Source organism: Drosophila navojoa, chromosome 4 (genome assembly GCF_054131105.1).
Source record: "Drosophila navojoa isolate 15081-1374.11 chromosome 4, UAZ_NAV_1.0, whole genome shotgun sequence".
NCBI classification, from domain to species: Eukaryota; Metazoa; Arthropoda; class Insecta; order Diptera; family Drosophilidae; genus Drosophila; species Drosophila navojoa.
The window spans coordinates 1,285,068-1,303,931 of NC_142892.1; the positions used below are offsets into that span (position 1 = coordinate 1,285,068).

The window sequence follows — 18,864 nt, forward strand, 5'->3', positions numbered from 1 at the left end:
AGCTTTGAGCTGTTGTCTAGTCCAAGCCAAAAACTCGCACTGGACAACTATGATTTATTGGCCAAATTGCCAAGTGAACTTGGCCAAATCTCTTGCATCAGCTCATGAGGGGCATAGGGCATTGGCTGGTCGGCTTGGCTTTTGCATTGGCTTCTGCATTGTGTTTGCTGCTGCAGATAAAGACATCAAGTTTTGTGCCTACTAATGAGCCTACGGGCGTTGCCATAAATATGAATATAAGCATAAACATTTTCATTTAAAATTTATGAAAACCTTGACGCTAAAGGCCATAAAACTTTGCTGCCCAAGGATACACGCACACACGCACACAGTTGACATAAATGTGAGAGCAAACAAAAAACAGTCGGCATAAGGCATAATAAAAGCGAGCAGGGGCGGAGGGGGGGCGGTCGGGGGGTGTCTAAGAAATCAGAAACAACAAATGCCAAATGCGACTCTGATACGCATATTTGTGCTAATAATTTCCCATATTATTGGACTATGGCAGGGGCGTGGCATAAATTACGATGCCGCAGCGAGGAGGGCCTGGAAATACGGTCGAATATATGAAAATATGTGAACATTAAGTATACGCCGCATTGGGCAGCCCTATAATGCTATCGATTTCCTTTCAGGCCCAACGGCATATGGCTTTAAGCGAAATCCGCATTTAGGGCTATATTTTGCCGTTTTTTTCCTGTTAGCCGTTGGCTGTTGGCTGTTGGCTGTTGGCCGTTAAAGGCGTCCAGCTCCGGCCAGCCAAGGTGAACGCGGGCCGGACGCTAATCAGTTCAACGCACAGCTGACCCACTTAGCCAGCGGGCTGGGTCAGGTAATGCAAAGGGGCGTGGCGTGTAAACAACAAGCGAACAGCTGGCATAAAAGTGGAAAACCTTTTAGCAGCGCTGATGGCTGCGCGGCTGGCTGAGTTGCCACAAAGAGGGTTTGTTTTGCTGTTGCTGCTGCACTGCGGATACCCTGTACTTTGTGTGGCCGAGGAGGTAAACTGTGGAGGCTACACTCAGTAGGCTATCTCCAGTGTATTCTGGAACTTGACGAGATTTCGTTCATTTTAGGGCATTTCCTAGGGTATCTGCTGGTCGGCCACAGCAGCTGGTGGTCGCTGGCGCTGCTATTGCGTATGCAAACCACAATAGCCGTCAAGGCGAGCCAACAGACCACGTAAGCAGACGTGGCCGCTGACAGTTTTCGCCCTCGCCCGAAGCCAGCGGCGCGGCACACAGCAATTTAATGGGTTTATTATCGCAATAACAGCAGGGACAACTACTTCAGAGTGCGGCTGGACGGGGGGCGGGCACAAAAGTAAACATATTTGCCGGCTGTGCGATAAATTAAACAGCCAAAGGAGCCGCCATCCATCCACGTCCCATCCTCGTCGCTGACAATAATGATGTGTGCATAAGTGGCAAGTGGCATGCGGCATGCGGCATGTGGCAAGTGGCAAGTGGCTTGGCTTGGCTTGCACAGAATCCAATAGGAGCGCACCTCTGCCGCCAGTGGGCGTGGCAATGCGAGGCATTAAGCGCGCGCTTTACGTGCGATTAAATTGTTAACATCGATAGGCCGAGGCAGCTGCAAGCAGACAAAAGTGGAGCAATACTGGATGGGCTAAGAGTCTTTTATATGTGCAGTAATAGGCTTAAGCAGAGTTAGCTAAAGGCGAGTACAGGGTATGTGCGGAAGAGTGTAGAGCTGGCTGACTTCAAGTTAAGCGTCTTACTTGCTCTTGATCTGCCCCATGGATTTTCCATTTCACTGGCTTTTCTTAGACTATAGAATGTCTGGAAAATTCCAATAATACCTAAGCTTCATTTTCGTGGCTCGCTCAATTTGATTTGTTATCAAATTTCGTTTTGATTTATGAAAAATCAATTGATTGCTCCAGCTCCCGCCTTTAAGGCTCCACTAACTCGCCAGGCCTATGCCATATATGTATGTATATATATGGATTTTACAGCTACTTTTTGTTCGTCTGGTCAAACAAAAGCAAAAATATTGCCCATACGCCGCGTTGGCTGAGCGCAGTGAATAGAAACGTCCAAGTTTTTAATAAACACGCAACGCGCCTAAAGTTTCTTTTATTTATTTTTATTTTTATTCCACTGTTGTCCCACACACACACACACAGACACAAGTTGGCCAACATGGCCAAGGAAATATTTATATGATTACTTAGACAAAAAAAAAAAAAGTTTTTTTTCTGTTTTCTTTTTTTTTTTTGGAAAATGGCTAAACAAAGAGGCCGTCCAGCCATATTTTGGGCGCTGGCACACATGTGTTATATGAAGTGTGATATGCTGTGTGTGTGTGTGTGCGTGTGCGTGTGTGTGTGTGTGTTGTAAAAAGTGGCCATGTCGCGCTGCTTTATTAAATTAGTTGGCGCACTCAACGCGAAGCGCAGCTGAAACGGATGTCTGGCATATACAAACTTTTTCAATTTCCTGCCAAGACTCTGTATGTGTGTGTGTGTGTGTGTGTGTGTGTGTGGCTGTCAGGCAGCGTTCATGATGGCATCAACTAGCGTCTCGCTGCCATTATTTTTTTCAGGTCAACATATAAGTAGCTGCCGTCGCTTAACTTGGCTAAATCAAAGCTTAGACGCTCCCTCTCTCTCGCTCTCGCTCTGGGTCGTGCTGCCTAGGAATTGGCCAATATAGAGTATACAGTACAGGTATACACACAGCTCATTGCATACACACATATTTTATCTCATTTATTTCTGGTAATTTACTTTGATTCATCGATTTTGTAACAAATACGTGGCTATCTGTGTATACATGTATGTGTCTGTGTGTGTGTGTGTGCTGAGGTGTATTTTGTTTGGTTATAACATTTTATTGGATATTTTCGCTTTGGCCGCCGCACCGCCCACCAAAATGCATCAATTCGTTTTGTCTGTGTCGATAACTGATTGAGTTATTGAGCTGAATGTTATTTATGTTGTTGTTGTTGTTGTTGTTGTTTGTTTTGTTCGACATAATAAAAATACATAATAACAACACATAATAATAGTAATAATAATAATCACAAGAAAAAAGCTGTTATCCGCAGATTTAATGCTCTCACAGTGCTGAGATATGTGGTATATCATATATGTATAATCTCTACAGAATGAAGTCCATTCGCATTGAATAATTCTAATAAATACGTTAGGTATATATGCATATAATATTAATAAAGATTTGACCTTAGTAATTCCTATTTCACTGTTGACAATACTAATTAAAAATCTGGAGTTTTAGTCATGCAAAAATCACTTAAGCTTTAACTAAACTAGATTATATCTCCTTTGGATACTTTCGTCTTGAAATGCAGTAAACACATCTACTTGAAACTATCTAAATATATCCATAATTCACTGGATTACCTATGATTAAAACAGTTTAACGAACAGTTAAGCTCTTCTACATCAGCTCAGCTCTGCATATTCTATGGCTTATCAAAGGTATCCAAGTGTCTCATCGAATTGATTTTGCCCGCTGTCAGCCAACAAATGCTGCTGTTGTTAACATAACATAACTGCAGAGATATATGTATGTATGTATGTATGTTGAGTTATTTAGCACAGAAATTGGCTTAGTTGTCGACTGAAAGGATTTAATGTGATTTGCACGTATTAATCATACGCCGTGTTGCACTCGAAACACGCCAAAGAGCGACGGCAGCGAGACGTTGCGGACAGTTATGATAATAATCAATTGGGCTAGGTGAGAGACAGCAGCAGTAGTAGCAGCAGAGAGAGAGAGAGAGGGAGAGAGCGAGAGCGAGAGAGTGGGAGAGGGAGAGGGAGAGGGAGAGAGAGAGAGAGCTTGACGAATATTTGACAGACTATGGCATGAAATTAAATGAAATTTCAATAAAACTGAAGAGAGGCATTCAGTGGTAAACTGTGTGAGAGTGAGAGAGGGAGGTAGGGAGAGAGAGAGATAACAATTGAAATTGAAATGCTGAAAAACTCAAGAATTCGTTCAGTTGATTGAATCAATGACCAAATATCAGCAGCAACAGCTATTAGGGAGAGCAAACAGGGGCAGGGAAGGACAAGAAAGGGACACTCGTAGACATAAGAAAACAATAGCAGAGAGAGCGAGAGAGAGAGTGGCGTGAACGACGAGCAGATACCCTATATGCCAAGGCTAGACTTTTTTAATGGAGTATGAATTGAGTTGGAATAAATGAGAAGGGGATTATATAGAGGAAATGATGTATAGAGTACGACTATATATAAGACATTCCTCTTCTGGTTTGTCCCTATATACATATATAACTGATACCCTGTGCGCCTTGCAGCTCTGCTAGTGAGTCACTGCTCTTCTACTGTTTATGCTCAACACTTTAGCTCTATGCATGCTTCTTCTACCTGTTACACACATCGAACCATGTCACATACATACATATATACCCCTCTCTCTTTCCATTGCCCACTCAGCATAGCAACTCGACTCGACGAGGTTACGTTGACAAATTTTGTGTGGGCGGCAGGTTCAATTTATCCACCTGACTGAGGCGCACAGGCAAATGTCCTACGGCACAGCAGTGAGTCGGTGTGCGTGTGTGCGTGTATATATTTATGGCATACATGTGTATTTCGGCATAGGTTGGCAGCTCTGTTTATTGTTTGCAATTTGTTTTTAGCTGCACAAAACAGAACTTTATTTTTATGCCTCTCTCTGTGTGTGTGTGTGTGTGTGATGTGCGTGTGTGTGTGTGTGTGACACATCTAAAAATGGCCAAGACGTGTGTTGGCTATTTATAGACGTCGTCACCTTGCGCCCGCCATATGCCAACTAGAGCACTAAAACCAAACTCTAATAACAACAACAACAACAACAACAGCAACAACAACAACAACAACAGAGCTGGGAAAAACTCGTATTGACATTTAAGCTGCCACAAATTGCTTTTCTTTTGCGCCCTGTCACGCCCCCCCGCCCCTGTGCTGCTTCCATTTCTGTTGTTCTTTATATATTTTTACTTTTTTTTCGGTTCGCATTCGTCTGCGGCTTATCGTGCGCATTTCCATAACATAAAACGAAATTTTCAAATTATAACAAATTGAATTTTCACATATGCAAAAAGGTGACAGCAGGCATTTGCCAGGACAACGGGAAATGCAAGCAGCCTGAGCTCGACTAAGAGATACCCTAGGCGTAACTTTCTGTTTAGCTCTTGACTTTTTGGCGCTTTAATGGCATACCAGTCTGGCCACGCCTACTTGTGTGTGTTGCATATGTTTTGCTTAAGCTAATACGCCCTTGATTTACATTTACAATGGGTACAAGTTGGTTTGGGCGCTTAAAATGTTCGTGAGTTGCTTAAGAGCTCTTTTTAAAGTAGCTTAAGTCAGCTTTACAGCATTAATTTTATATTCATTCATTATTCATATACATATTTGCATAAGCTATTGATACTCTTTCCATACATAAAAAGGGTATATTGGGTGGAGTTACTGCGGACTTTACTTCCAGATTGAGCAAACATTCACAGAGCTTTTCGCTTAATTCATACAGAGATAAAGCTGGAATTTGAATGGAGTGCTCAATGCGAGCGAGTATTGTGCAGCTGGTCATGCCCGATGGCAACATTCTTACCTAGACTCGGCTGTCTTTTGATTTTCATATTTAATCAAATGAAAACAATTTGTTGTAATTTAATTCCTAGAAGAAAACATGGCTAATATTTTGTGAATTTGCATAAGAATTTGATTTGTTTATAAATTTTAATTGGTTTATTTGAACAGCAAATAAGATAAGATTCAAGATGAAAATGAAACGAAATGCAGCTTGAATTCAGCTTCAATGCATGTGCAGCAAACTGACTCAGTCAATTCATCAATCAGTCCATCAATCAGTCCATCAAGCCAACAATTTAGCTCGCTGTGGCAGCTTTAATGCTGTTGCGCTGCGCATCTTCGATTCCTGCCTCACACGTTGCATGTTTTGTATTTATGCGTTGATGTTTTACGTGCTCCAAATACCAAACAAATATACAACACACACACACACACTCTCGCTCATACACGTGTAAATTTTATATTGTGTAAATGCGAGCGAAAGGCAACAGCGAACAGTCAACGGGACTAGGGAAGACTTAACTCTAAAAGCAGCCACGTAGTTGCTAGCTTTTCTTTTCCTTTTCCATTTTCTTCCTTTTCTTTTTTTGGTTGTTCCGCTACACTGCGAGAAAATGTGTTGAAATGCAGAGAAAAAGTTTTTGAAATATTTATATAAATTTATTTATTATAAAAAAGTAATTGAAGGAAGAAGCAATTGCTATAGATAGAACTCATTTTATATAGTCAGCAGAATATTCTATAATTTCCAGCTCTAACCAAGTTTCCATATTAAATTCCATGGTCATCTGAATTGTGTTGAGGAAACATTTTCAATTAAATTTGAAATCGCAGTTTTCAATTATCAATTCGTTTTATTTGATTTAAATTTCAGGCGCTACAGCAGGGCGGGGCGCCCAAGGCTTTGGTGGTTTCACTGCCTCTTATTCATTCGTGCCCTGAACCCACGCAAAATATTTGAATTTTGGGGCATCATGGTTTTGTGAACATGTGCTGTAGCAGGCACAAAAGGGGCGTGGCAGAACTCTTAAAGTACATGAGAATGATGAGCAGAGAGAATGTACGATATGAACTCAAGTCTCAGAGAGAGAGAGAGAGAGAGAGAGAGAGAGAGAGAGAGAGAGAGAGAGAGAGAGAGAGAGAGAGAGAGAGAGAGAGAGAGAGAGAGAGATCTCGTTATCTCTAAGTGGTATAGATCTGGGATATTTATTTATAGTAGTTTGGCAGGGTATATCCAAGTCGAGCACTGCCGACTAGAGCATGCCTGCTTTCAGTGAATTTGTATGCGCTGGCAAATAAAAAAAGGGTTAGTATTTCAGTTAGCTGCCGTCCTTCTCTGCCAACACCTTCCCTCTCTCTCTCTCCATCTCTTTCACTCCCCTAGCTGTGGCAAATGAATTTATGTTGCTTTTGGCCACATATCATTTATGCATGGCTGTGTGTGTGTGCGTGGGCATATGTGTGTGTGTGTGTGTGCTTTGTATATTCAATTTCATTCGTCAAAAATGCACACAATGTATTCGCATTTGTTTGCCGCAATATTTTCACCATTTTCCTTTGGCATTTTTGCTTTCCCTTTTATTTTTTTTTGTGCGCAATTTTTTATTAAAGTCTGGAAAATATTGACGTTGCCATTAACAAAAGCTTTTAGCACAAATATAGCTCAAAGTGGCATTTAGCTGCCCAGCTAACTGACCCACAAATACACTGTTAGCGAGTGGGAGAGTGAGGGAGGGAGTGGGAGTGAGAGAGAGAGAGAGAGAGAGACAGCTGGCAGGTGGCATTTGGCAAAGCAAGCAAAAGGCAAACGAATCGTTGCTGTTGAGTCGACACTTTGACAGTTTTGTCATTTCACATTGCGAGCACACACACACACACACACACACACACACACATGCACTCAGCCACTTGCAGTGCATTTCGTGTGTCATTGTTGCGCCCAAAAAGCAAACAGCTGCTGCACTGATTGCTGCCTCTTGACCAAGCCACAAATTCACTTTGACATATTGCAGCAGCAACAACAACAACAACAACAACAGCAACTACTACTGCTGCTGCTACTACAATAACTGTTAACAGGCATTTGTGCCGCTGCGGCTTTCAGCTGACTTTGCCTTGTCAATTCGCAGCTGTCCAGCAAAGTTCGGGCCAAATGGCAGCTCGTCCCTGGCTGCTCCATGCCAACTTTAATGAGCAGCAGCCGAATGTTCATTAAAAATTAATGTGAATTTTAATTATATTAACGATGCGCATTAATGACAAAAGGAAGGAAATTACCAAATGCTTTTTATACCCAGCTGAGAGCGCATTCATTCGAATGGGGTTAATTGTTGGGAGCCAAGTGGAGTCAAGTTGAGAGATCGATATAGCTCTAGTTTCTCATGCAGAAAGAGAGAGAGAATGAGAGAGAGAGAGAGAGAGAGAATGAGAGAGAGAGAGAGAGTGGGAGAGAGAGAGAGTGGGAGAGAGAGAGAGAGAGAGAATGAGAGAGAGAGAGAGAGAATGAGAGAGAGAGATAGAATGAGAAAGAGAGAGAGAGATAATGAGAGAGAGAGAGAGAATGAGAGAGAGAGAATGAGAGAGAGAGTGAGAGAGAGAGAGAATGAGAGAGAGAGAGACAGAGAGACATAAAATCGATATTAAATTCTTCTTTCTTCTTCCTTCACTCAGTTATTAAATATTTCACAAATAAAAAAAAATGATGAGAAATTCTTGAGGAAATTGCAGATTAAAATGATATTTAGCATAGCAAAGAAACCATAAAGAAGATTAATGATGCGCACCACCAGAGCGGGGGACAAACCAACAAAGAGATATTAATTGAATCAAAAGATTCTGAAATGTCATGGCGCAACGAATGAATATTTACATATTTCTGTTGCCTTTTGGTTGCTTCTTCTTTCATATTTTTCGAGTTCTTCAATTCCCCAGGGATGATTTTCCGGCAACTTTATCCGCTGAAAATCAATTTGTAGCTCGCATTAAACGCACTCAAATGACCAGAAACAGTCGAAAAGAAAGCGCTGCGCCAGCCACCTGTGCACTCTGATGGGAGTGGCAGTGCGATGGCTTGAAAGGCGATGCCGCAAAGCCGAGGCAATTAATGGCAGCCCAAGGCTGTGCAGCGGCTGTGGGTGAACTTAAGTGCGTCAAGTCAACAGAGGCGGAAACGGAAACTCATGCAGGTTGGGCGGAAATGTTGAAACGACAGCGACTGCGATGCGGACTGAGCTGGCATAAAAAACAGACCCTAAAAACACACACACACACACAGACACACGCATGGCCTGGGCTGTTTTTTTTGGTGGCATTTTATTTATGTACACTGGAGCGTATACGTAACGTGACTCGAGGCTCGTAAAGTGTTGCAAATTGTTGCCGCTTGCTGTTGTTGTTGTTGTTGTCTTTCTACCTGTCTAGCCCTTGGCCTCCAATGCCTTTAATCCACACAAATTAAGCTTTAAATTAGCAACGCATCACTCGAACGTAATTGCCGCGATTTCGTCTAAAATATATACATATCTATCTATATATATAGCCACATCTATTTATATATTTTACATCTTGCTTTTATCTCCTGCAGTTGCCGCCCAGCGCTACGTGCCCCGCATGGCAAACGCTGAACCATGAGCCATGTAGCCCAACTGCAGTAGAGGAGGAGCACGCTTGACGATTGGAGGCGCCACGGTACACACCCGCTACGACGCACCCCGCTAAATGAGGTGCCAGCAAAATTGTTGACGCGACTTTGTGGTGCGTATGAAACTTGATGAATTTTGCATAAGTCTCGCACTTTCCCACTCTCTCTCTCTCTCACTCTCTCTGAGTGTGTGTTGAAAGTGTCGCAATTCACAGCACACACACACACACGCAGAAAGAGAGAGAGAGAGGGGGTGAGGGTGAGAGTGAGTGGGAGAGGCAGCCACACATTCATGTCCGGATATGCTGTTATGCTCGCTCGGTCAGCTGGCGCCCGGCAGCTCTTTTGGACGCCTGACAGTGACAGCAATTATGCATAATTCATATGACAGCCCTCGGCAGCAACAAAGACAGCAAACAACAGCAACAACAACAACAACAGCAATAATAATAAAAAACAACAACAACAACAACAACATCGCTCATTAATCATGCAGCTTGCGACGTGTTTCAGTCAGTTTATGAAATGAATCAAGTCTCATTAAATTTTCAATGAGCCGTCAATAGAAAACACAATCAAAACTAGAAAGAGCTCAAGGAGAAAGACAAAGGCGGGCTATAAACAAATGAAATTTGTTTAGTTGAAGTTTAATTAGAGAGCAAATATATGAGTAGAAAAGGGATAGTTAGAGAGCAAAGATAGCAGAGATAGGTAGAGAGGAAAGATAGAAGAGATGGAAAACAGAAAAGATTGGAAGTAAGGTAAAAGTAGCAATGGAAATACATAAATATAAATTAAATATAAATATATTAAGATATAAATAATATAATATATATATTCAGTCATGTTTTCAAAGGATTTTATTTTAAGAAAATATAAACAGAGTACTTTATCAAGTCTTAGAGCTATAGTAAGGCTTATGCTAAGAAAATGTTCAACATTAGCAGAGAGAGAGAGAGAGAGGATGCTCTATACTGATACTGCAGTAGACATAGACATATCATTCCACTAGACATTCCCTCTTCCACCTTATTTCCTCCCACATATTTGCCTAGCATTTCTTATCAAAGTCAAACTTTTGTTTGCTTGCCTGAAAATTCGCAAAATCACGCAAAAATCTGTTGAGGACTTTAAACATTTTTGCATACACAATTAGCGCTATTCATGTGCGGATCCATTTAAGAAGCAATTTAAATTTTCAATTCATGCTCGGGCGTTTCGTATACCCTGCACAATTTTTCGGTCAATCAACTATGACAAATTTAGTCATCTATTCATATCAAAAATTCCATTTGTTATTCGGGCTCTCAGCAGCTGCTGTGCCACTGGGATAGACCCTTGGGTGGCACACACACACACACACACACACACACACTGGCGCACGCCCACACAGAGAACCACAAAGCAGCAGCTCTTAACTCGCCGAGTCTAGCCTCCAACTCTCAGCTGGCCAGGGGTGACCGCATTTTAATGCCTTTTTCATTGTCCTTACAACTGGTGGGCAACGACAGTGGCACGCCCACAACTTGGCCTCTTTTTCTTTCGGTTTCTGTGTGTTCTTTTCTTTGGCATGCACCATTTCGCCTTTGCATACTTTTGCGCTAAGGCGCTGAGGCGTCGCTACAGCAAATTGACGTCATGTCATCAATCAATCTTGATGTAAAGCTCAGCTCAGCTCAGCCCACTACGCCTCGACTCGATGCGCCTCGATGCGAGTCGAGCGCGGGTAAACTACGATTCGCATCATTTTTTACGCATTCTCCAGCGACAACGACAAGCTGTGAAATTGCTGCCTCTCCCTCTCTCTCTCTCGCTCTCTCTTTCACTCTCTCTCTCTCTCTCTCTCTCTCTCACTCTCTTTTAGTCGCGTTTTTAATAATTTTTCAGTTTGCTAACAAAAATTGCTCATTATGCAGTTTGCAATTTGATTTATGATATTTTAATGAGCTATTGTTGTTGCTCTTGTAGGTGTTGCTAGTGTTGTTGTTGTTGCTGTGTGCTTTACTGTTGCTATCACAAAGAACCGCGACAGCAACAATTGCTGAAATTGCTGCTATTAATGTTGTTGCTGAGTGTTGTTGTTGCTGTTGAGGTTACTGTTGCTCTATCTGTTGCTGTTGCTGCTGTTGCTGCTGTTGTTGCTGCCATTGCTGCTGTGGCTGTTGTTGTTGTTGAGTGTTGTTGTTGCTGTTGAGGTTACTGTTGCTCTATCTGTTGCTGTTGCCGCTGTTGTTGCTGCTATTGCTGCTGTATTCACTTCTGTTGTTCCTGTGATGTTGTTGATGTTGCAACTATAGTTGCTCTACCTGTTGCTGCTGTTGCTGCTATTGCTGCTGTGGCTATTGGTGTTGCTTGTATTGTTGCTGCATTCCCTTCCTCTGTTTCTGTGACTGTTGCTGTTGCTTGAGCTGTTGCTGTTGCTATGACTGCTGTTGCTGCTGTAGGTGTTGCTGTTGATGTAAATGCTGCTGTTGCTGTAACCTTTACTGCTGTTGCCGTTTTAAATCTTACTGCTGGGGCTATTGTTGCTGCTACATCTACTGCTGTTGGTGCTGTTGCTGATGTTGCTGCTGTTGCTGTAACTGCTACTGTTGTTGTCACTACTGTTGCTGTGACAGTTGCTGTTGTTGCTAATATCTATACTACTACTGTTGCTGTTGCTGTTGCAGTTGAAATTGCAGTTGAAGTTACTGTTGCTGTTGCTGTTGCTGCTTCTGCTGCTGCTGCTGCTGCTGCTATGCCTATTGCTGTTTCTTATACTCAAGTTGCAATAATTGTTGTTGATGTTGTTACTGTAGATGTTTCTGTTCATACAACTGTTGCTGTTGCTGGTATTGTTGCTGTAACTGCTAGTATTGTTAGTAGCGTTGCTGTTGCTACCACTGCTGTTGTTGATGTAGGTGTTGCTGTTGCTGTAACTTTTACTGTTGTTGCTGCTCAAAGTCCTACTGCTGTTGCTGATACCTTTACTACTGTTGCTGCTGTTTCTAATACTATTGCAATTGCTGTTGCTGATGTTGTTACTATACGTGCTGCTGTTGCTGCTGTGCGTATGAAACTTGATGAATTTTGCATAAGTCTCGCACTTTCCCACTCTCTCTCTCTCTCACTCTCTCTGAGTGTGTGTTGAAAGTGTCGCAATTCACAGCACACACACACACACGCAGAAAGAGAGAGAGAGAGGGGGTGAGGGTGAGAGTGAGTGGGAGAGGCAGCCACACATTCATGTCCGGATATGCTGTTATGCTCGCTCGGTCAGCTGGCGCCCGGCAGCTCTTTTGGACGCCTGACAGTGACAGCAATTATGCATAATTCATATGACAGCCCTCGGCAGCAACAAAGACAGCAAACAACAGCAACAACAACAACAACAGCAATAATAATAAAAAACAACAACAACAACAACAACATCGCTCATTAATCATGCAGCTTGCGACGTGTTTCAGTCAGTTTATGAAATGAATCAAGTCTCATTAAATTTTCAATGAGCCGTCAATAGAAAACACAATCAAAACTAGAAAGAGCTCAAGGAGAAAGACAAAGGCGGGCTATAAACAAATGAAATTTGTTTAGTTGAAGTTTAATTAGAGAGCAAATATATGAGTAGAAAAGGGATAGTTAGAGAGCAAAGATAGCAGAGATAGGTAGAGAGGAAAGATAGAAGAGATGGAAAACAGAAAAGATTGGAAGTAAGGTAAAAGTAGCAATGGAAATACATAAATATAAATTAAATATAAATATATTAAGATATAAATAATATAATATATATATTCAGTCATGTTTTCAAAGGATTTTATTTTAAGAAAATATAAACAGAGTACTTTATCAAGTCTTAGAGCTATAGTAAGGCTTATGCTAAGAAAATGTTCAACATTAGCAGAGAGAGAGAGAGAGAGGATGCTCTATACTGATACTGCAGTAGACATAGACATATCATTCCACTAGACATTCCCTCTTCCACCTTATTTCCTCCCACATATTTGCCTAGCATTTCTTATCAAAGTCAAACTTTTGTTTGCTTGCCTGAAAATTCGCAAAATCACGCAAAAATCTGTTGAGGACTTTAAACATTTTTGCATACACAATTAGCGCTATTCATGTGCGGATCCATTTAAGAAGCAATTTAAATTTTCAATTCATGCTCGGGCGTTTCGTATACCCTGCACAATTTTTCGGTCAATCAACTATGACAAATTTAGTCATCTATTCATATCAAAAATTCCATTTGTTATTCGGGCTCTCAGCAGCTGCTGTGCCACTGGGATAGACCCTTGGGTGGCACACACACACACACACACACACACACACTGGCGCACGCCCACACAGAGAACCACAAAGCAGCAGCTCTTAACTCGCCGAGTCTAGCCTCCAACTCTCAGCTGGCCAGGGGTGACCGCATTTTAATGCCTTTTTCATTGTCCTTACAACTGGTGGGCAACGACAGTGGCACGCCCACAACTTGGCCTCTTTTTCTTTCGGTTTCTGTGTGTTCTTTTCTTTGGCATGCACCATTTCGCCTTTGCATACTTTTGCGCTAAGGCGCTGAGGCGTCGCTACAGCAAATTGACGTCATGTCATCAATCAATCTTGATGTAAAGCTCAGCTCAGCTCAGCCCACTACGCCTCGACTCGATGCGCCTCGATGCGAGTCGAGCGCGGGTAAACTACGATTCGCATCATTTTTTACGCATTCTCCAGCGACAACGACAAGCTGTGAAATTGCTGCCTCTCCCTCTCTCTCTCTCGCTCTCTCTTTCACTCTCTCTCTCTCTCTCTCTCTCTCACTCTCTTTTAGTCGCGTTTTTAATAATTTTTCAGTTTGCTAACAAAAAATTGCTCATTATGCAGTTTGCAATTTGATTTATGATATTTTAATGAGCTATTGTTGTTGCTCTTGTAGGTGTTGCTAGTGTTGTTGTTGTTGCTGTGTGCTTTACTGTTGCTATCACAAAGAACCGCGACAGCAACAATTGCTGAAATTGCTGCTATTAATGTTGTTGCTGAGTGTTGTTGTTGCTGTTGAGGTTACTGTTGCTCTATCTGTTGCTGTTGCTGCTGTTGCTGCTGTTGTTGCTGCCATTGCTGCTGTGGCTGTTGTTGTTGTTGAGTGTTGTTGTTGCTGTTGAGGTTACTGTTGCTCTATCTGTTGCTGTTGCCGCTGTTGTTGCTGCTATTGCTGCTGTATTCACTTCTGTTGTTCCTGTGATGTTGTTGATGTTGCAACTATAGTTGCTCTACCTGTTGCTGCTGTTGCTGCTATTGCTGCTGTGGCTATTGGTGTTGCTTGTATTGTTGCTGCATTCCCTTCCTCTGTTTCTGTGACTGTTGCTGTTGCTTGAGCTGTTGCTGTTGCTATGACTGCTGTTGCTGCTGTAGGTGTTGCTGTTGATGTAAATGCTGCTGTTGCTGTAACCTTTACTGCTGTTGCCGTTTTAAATCTTACTGCTGGGGCTATTGTTGCTGCTACATCTACTGCTGTTGGTGCTGTTGCTGATGTTGCTGCTGTTGCTGTAACTGCTACTGTTGTTGTCACTACTGTTGCTGTGACAGTTGCTGTTGTTGCTAATATCTATACTACTACTGTTGCTGTTGCTGTTGCAGTTGAAATTGCAGTTGAAGTTACTGTTGCTGTTGCTGTTGCTGCTTCTGCTGCTGCTGCTGCTGCTGCTATGCCTATTGCTGTTTCTTATACTCAAGTTGCAATAATTGTTGTTGATGTTGTTACTGTAGATGTTTCTGTTCATACAACTGTTGCTGTTGCTGGTATTGTTGCTGTAACTGCTAGTATTGTTAGTAGCGTTGCTGTTGCTACCACTGCTGTTGTTGATGTAGGTGTTGCTGTTGCTGTAACTTTTACTGTTGTTGCTGCTCAAAGTCCTACTGCTGTTGCTGATACCTTTACTACTGTTGCTGCTGTTTCTAATACTATTGCAATTGCTGTTGCTGATGTTGTTACTATACGTGCTGCTGTTGCTACTACCATTGCTGCTGCGAATATAGCACTTATTGGTAACACAACTGCTGTTGTTGTTGCTGATGTTGCTGCTGTTGATTTGGCTTATACTATTGCTGTTGCTGCTGCATTCGCTTTAATTGTTGCTTCGACTGATGCTTTTCTCAATTGATTGTTGTTATTGCCTCTATTTGAATTGCTGCACTTACTGCAACTCTAGCTGTTGCTGTTGCTGTTGTTGTTGCTGTTGTTGTTGCTCTTACTCCTATTGATACTTGCACTGCAATTTCACTTGTTGTTGTTGTCGAGCTCTTGCCGTTGCTGCTGTGCTTGCTAATCTCTTCCAATTCTTTGCTCTGCCTGCTACTATCGTTGCAGCTGCAGCTAAAGCTCTTACTCTGGCTGCCTTTGTTGTCACCTCTCCCTTGTCCTGCTGCTACTCGAAACGCTACTCCTGCTGTTTCTATTGAAATTATGGGCGCATTGTTCCCACTGCAAGCATTGAAGCGCCTGAATATTTGCCTTATTTTGTGGCTGTTGCTGCTCGGACTTTATTTGTTGCTGCGTTAATTGGTTCTACTTTGGGCAGCAAGATTGTTGCTGCTGCAGCGGGTCATTGTTGCTGCTGTTGCTGTAGCCCTTACTGTTCATATTGCTGCTGCTGCTGCTGCTGCTGAGTTTGCCTTTGATACCGTCTCCTGCTGCTGCTGCTGCTGCTGCTTCAGCCTTTGTGGCTGCTGTTGCTGTCTCGAGTCTCGAACGTTTGTCAATTCGAGCATAAAACTTAACCAAATATCCAGCGACCTTTGCAAATAAGAAAAGCTGTGCCGTTGCTCGCAGCAGGGCCAAAGTTCAGGGCCATCACCATGACCAGCAACGGCAGCAACAACAGCAGCAGCAACCTCGGCCTGGTGTGGTTTGGCTGGCGGGTCGTTTGGTTCGCTTCGGCTTGGGTTTTACACAGCAAAAGTGCTGTAAAATTTTAATTGCTTCGCTCTCCGGTTGTGGAGCAAAGCCATTAACAAGGACATTGCTACTGCTCCACACTGTTGCATGTGGCGTATACGTAATACGTTCTATATGTTCGCTCGCATACAGAGCGAATTGTCATTGGCAATTTGCTGGCTCCGTCTCCTGCATCATTATTTTTGCAATATTTTGTTGCGCTGTTTTATTGCTCGGTTATTTTAATTAAAAACTTTGGCGCCACTGACAATGCCAAGTGTGTGCTGGGGGGCTGGGGGCAGGGGGCTGACTGCCGCCACTGGCAACAGAGTGTGCGAAAACAAAGCTGTCAACAGACGAGAGCTACTTGTATCTACTTACAACATGCTCATAAGCAGCTGACTGTGTGCCGCAGGCATCCGCCCACAGTCTCTCCCTCCCTCTCCCTCTCTCTTCCTCTCTGTCACTTGCGACTTTTTTGTCTTAGCCTACGACTTTTGCCATTTTTACGGTCCTAAGCTCATATTAAAGGCATATGCAAAGTACCTAAAGATCTAAAGTGTTTGAGCATGTGCGCAGTTGTTGCTCTTCTTCTTGTTGTTGTTGTTGTTGTTGTTGCCACCTTGTTGATGCTGTTGACGTTCGTGTCATTGTTGTTGCTGTTGCTGTTGCTGTTGCTGTTGTCGCTGAAAAAGGCAGAGCCAACGCGCAGTACGCTAATCCCGCTTAACGTTTTGTTGACAACGCGGTCGCCGCAGCTACTCAACTAAACATATGTATATAATGTTGAGCATATATACATGTATGTATGTATATGCGCAGTACATATGTATGTGTATGTATGTAAGAGTGGAACGCACCGGTTGCTGGTACGTGTGCTACTTAACGCAGGCAATAAATCTTAACAGCACAATATATATTTATAGCCTCTCCCAGGCGTCTTACAATTACGCGAGGCACAATTGCTGTGCCATGAAAAATCCATATATTTAATATATTCATGATCAATATGAACTGGCGAGCTGATAGAGAAATCTTCTGGCAGTTTTGCGCGGTCTTAAAGCTAGCACAGCGGGGGCTACGAAAGGAAAGCTGAATCGATTTTCCAACTCGCCCCCTGACTACAAGAGATGTGGTTTGAGTTGACAATAAAGAGAGAGTAAAGGAAAATGCAGCCAAAGCTCTTAACTATGATAAAAACTTACGTGAATGAATATAACTAGATAATATATCCTCCAAGAACTTGTCATAATAGAACTATAGTCTTCATCTAATCTCAATCTGAACTATGAACTATCCAAGTATTATGAGCTCAAACCATTTATAGAAAAGCTTCACTCAAGCCTTCCTTGACTAAAACATTCCTAATTTAAACCTAATTTCTGGCATTCCCACTTTACCTCACCTGTTTAGCCATATGCTTAAATTAGGCAGCTGCTGGTTTTACCTCTTTTTAATTAAGCCACATTTGGGCCAACAACAGCATGAAATGAGCAAAAAAAATAAATAAATGCAGCAGAAAAAAATTTTAATTGCGACCACAAGGATATTTTTTCTCGCTGCATTCAAAATGCATACAGCGTGTGTGTGCATGTGTGTGCATGTCTGTGCATGTGTGTGCATGAGTGTTGTTGATGCTGTTGCTGGTTGGCTGCAAATAAGCTGAGGGGTCCTTGGGCAAAGCGCAATGAATGCAAACAATTAACTTGCCCGTCATAAGGACCAATGGCAAAGCCAAATGAAAGAGTCAACAGAGAAACAGAAGAACAGAAAAACAGACTGAAAAACGATTTTTATTATGGCCTTTTGTGCTGGCAGCAAAATGAACTTAAAGCGCAGCCAACCGTTTGGAAACTTTTTGAACGTCTGGCAGCATCAGAATGCTGAGCTCATTTTCTTTGACTGTCCCGCTCTCTCTCTCTCTCTCTCTCTCGCTCACTGCCCCGCACTCCCTTTCCCTCTCCCTCTTTTTCTGTGTGCCTGTTCACTCATCCGTTTTCCGATTTCTTCTTGTAATTTGCAACATTGTTGCTCTGACTGCAAGTTGTTGACGTACACAACAACAACAGATTGACAGAGAGGGGGAGAGAGAGATTGAGAGAGAGAGAGAGAGCGAGATATTAAACAAAGCGCGAGCAGCCTCTATCAGACAGTCCCATCTTGAGGGCCCCATCACTAGACAAGATGTTCCAACGCTTGATTGGCGTCAAGAAACGCATCAAACCAAAAGGTGACATTCGAGTTCAAAGCGATACATTAACAGCTCTCGAGTGAAGAGCATGCGGCAGCAGATGGGTTATATATGCTATGCTTATGTGGGTTTGCATGGGCACAATGTGATATCTTTCGAAAAGCTGATACAATAGTGAGTCAATCAGTCAATCAATGAAATCTGATCATGTCAATCAATGAAATTGGATCATCAAGTGCAAAATCAAGCGGAAATTGAAAGTCAAATTCCTTTTGAAAAAAGCACTACATCAATCGACCAATAAGTCAATCATCAATCAATGCATCCATTAGAGAGGATCAGTCAATCAAGCCTAAATTAGTCAGCACAATATTGAATCCATCATAATAGAATATATATAATCAATCATGCAGCATATCGGCTCATCAATCATCAATCATCATCAATCATCAATCAATGTTAAGTAAGCCATCAATTATATATATGTTATTCTGTTAGTTTAATAAGCACTCATTCAATCAATCATTCATCAGGAAGTTCAC

At 42.3% G+C, this 18,864-nt stretch overlaps 2 protein-coding genes across 5 annotated transcripts in view; both read left to right on the plus strand.

Moving 5' to 3' along the window:
- The window catches only part of unc-13-4A (BAI1 associated protein 3), a 75,090-nt gene that overhangs the window by 15,147 nt on the left and 41,079 nt on the right, over window positions 1–18,864 (plus strand). For all 4 annotated transcript variants that reach the window (XM_089260379.1, XM_089260380.1, XM_089260378.1 and 1 more), the window contains exon 3: window positions 9,177–9,346. The gene's annotated coding sequence lies outside the window, so the exon portion shown is untranslated. The remainder of the gene's footprint in view (window positions 1–9,176; window positions 9,347–18,864) is intronic.
- Window positions 1–18,864, plus strand: part of drpr (multiple EGF like domains draper) — a 100,492-nt gene that overhangs the window by 5,581 nt on the left and 76,047 nt on the right. The window lies entirely within an intron of this gene.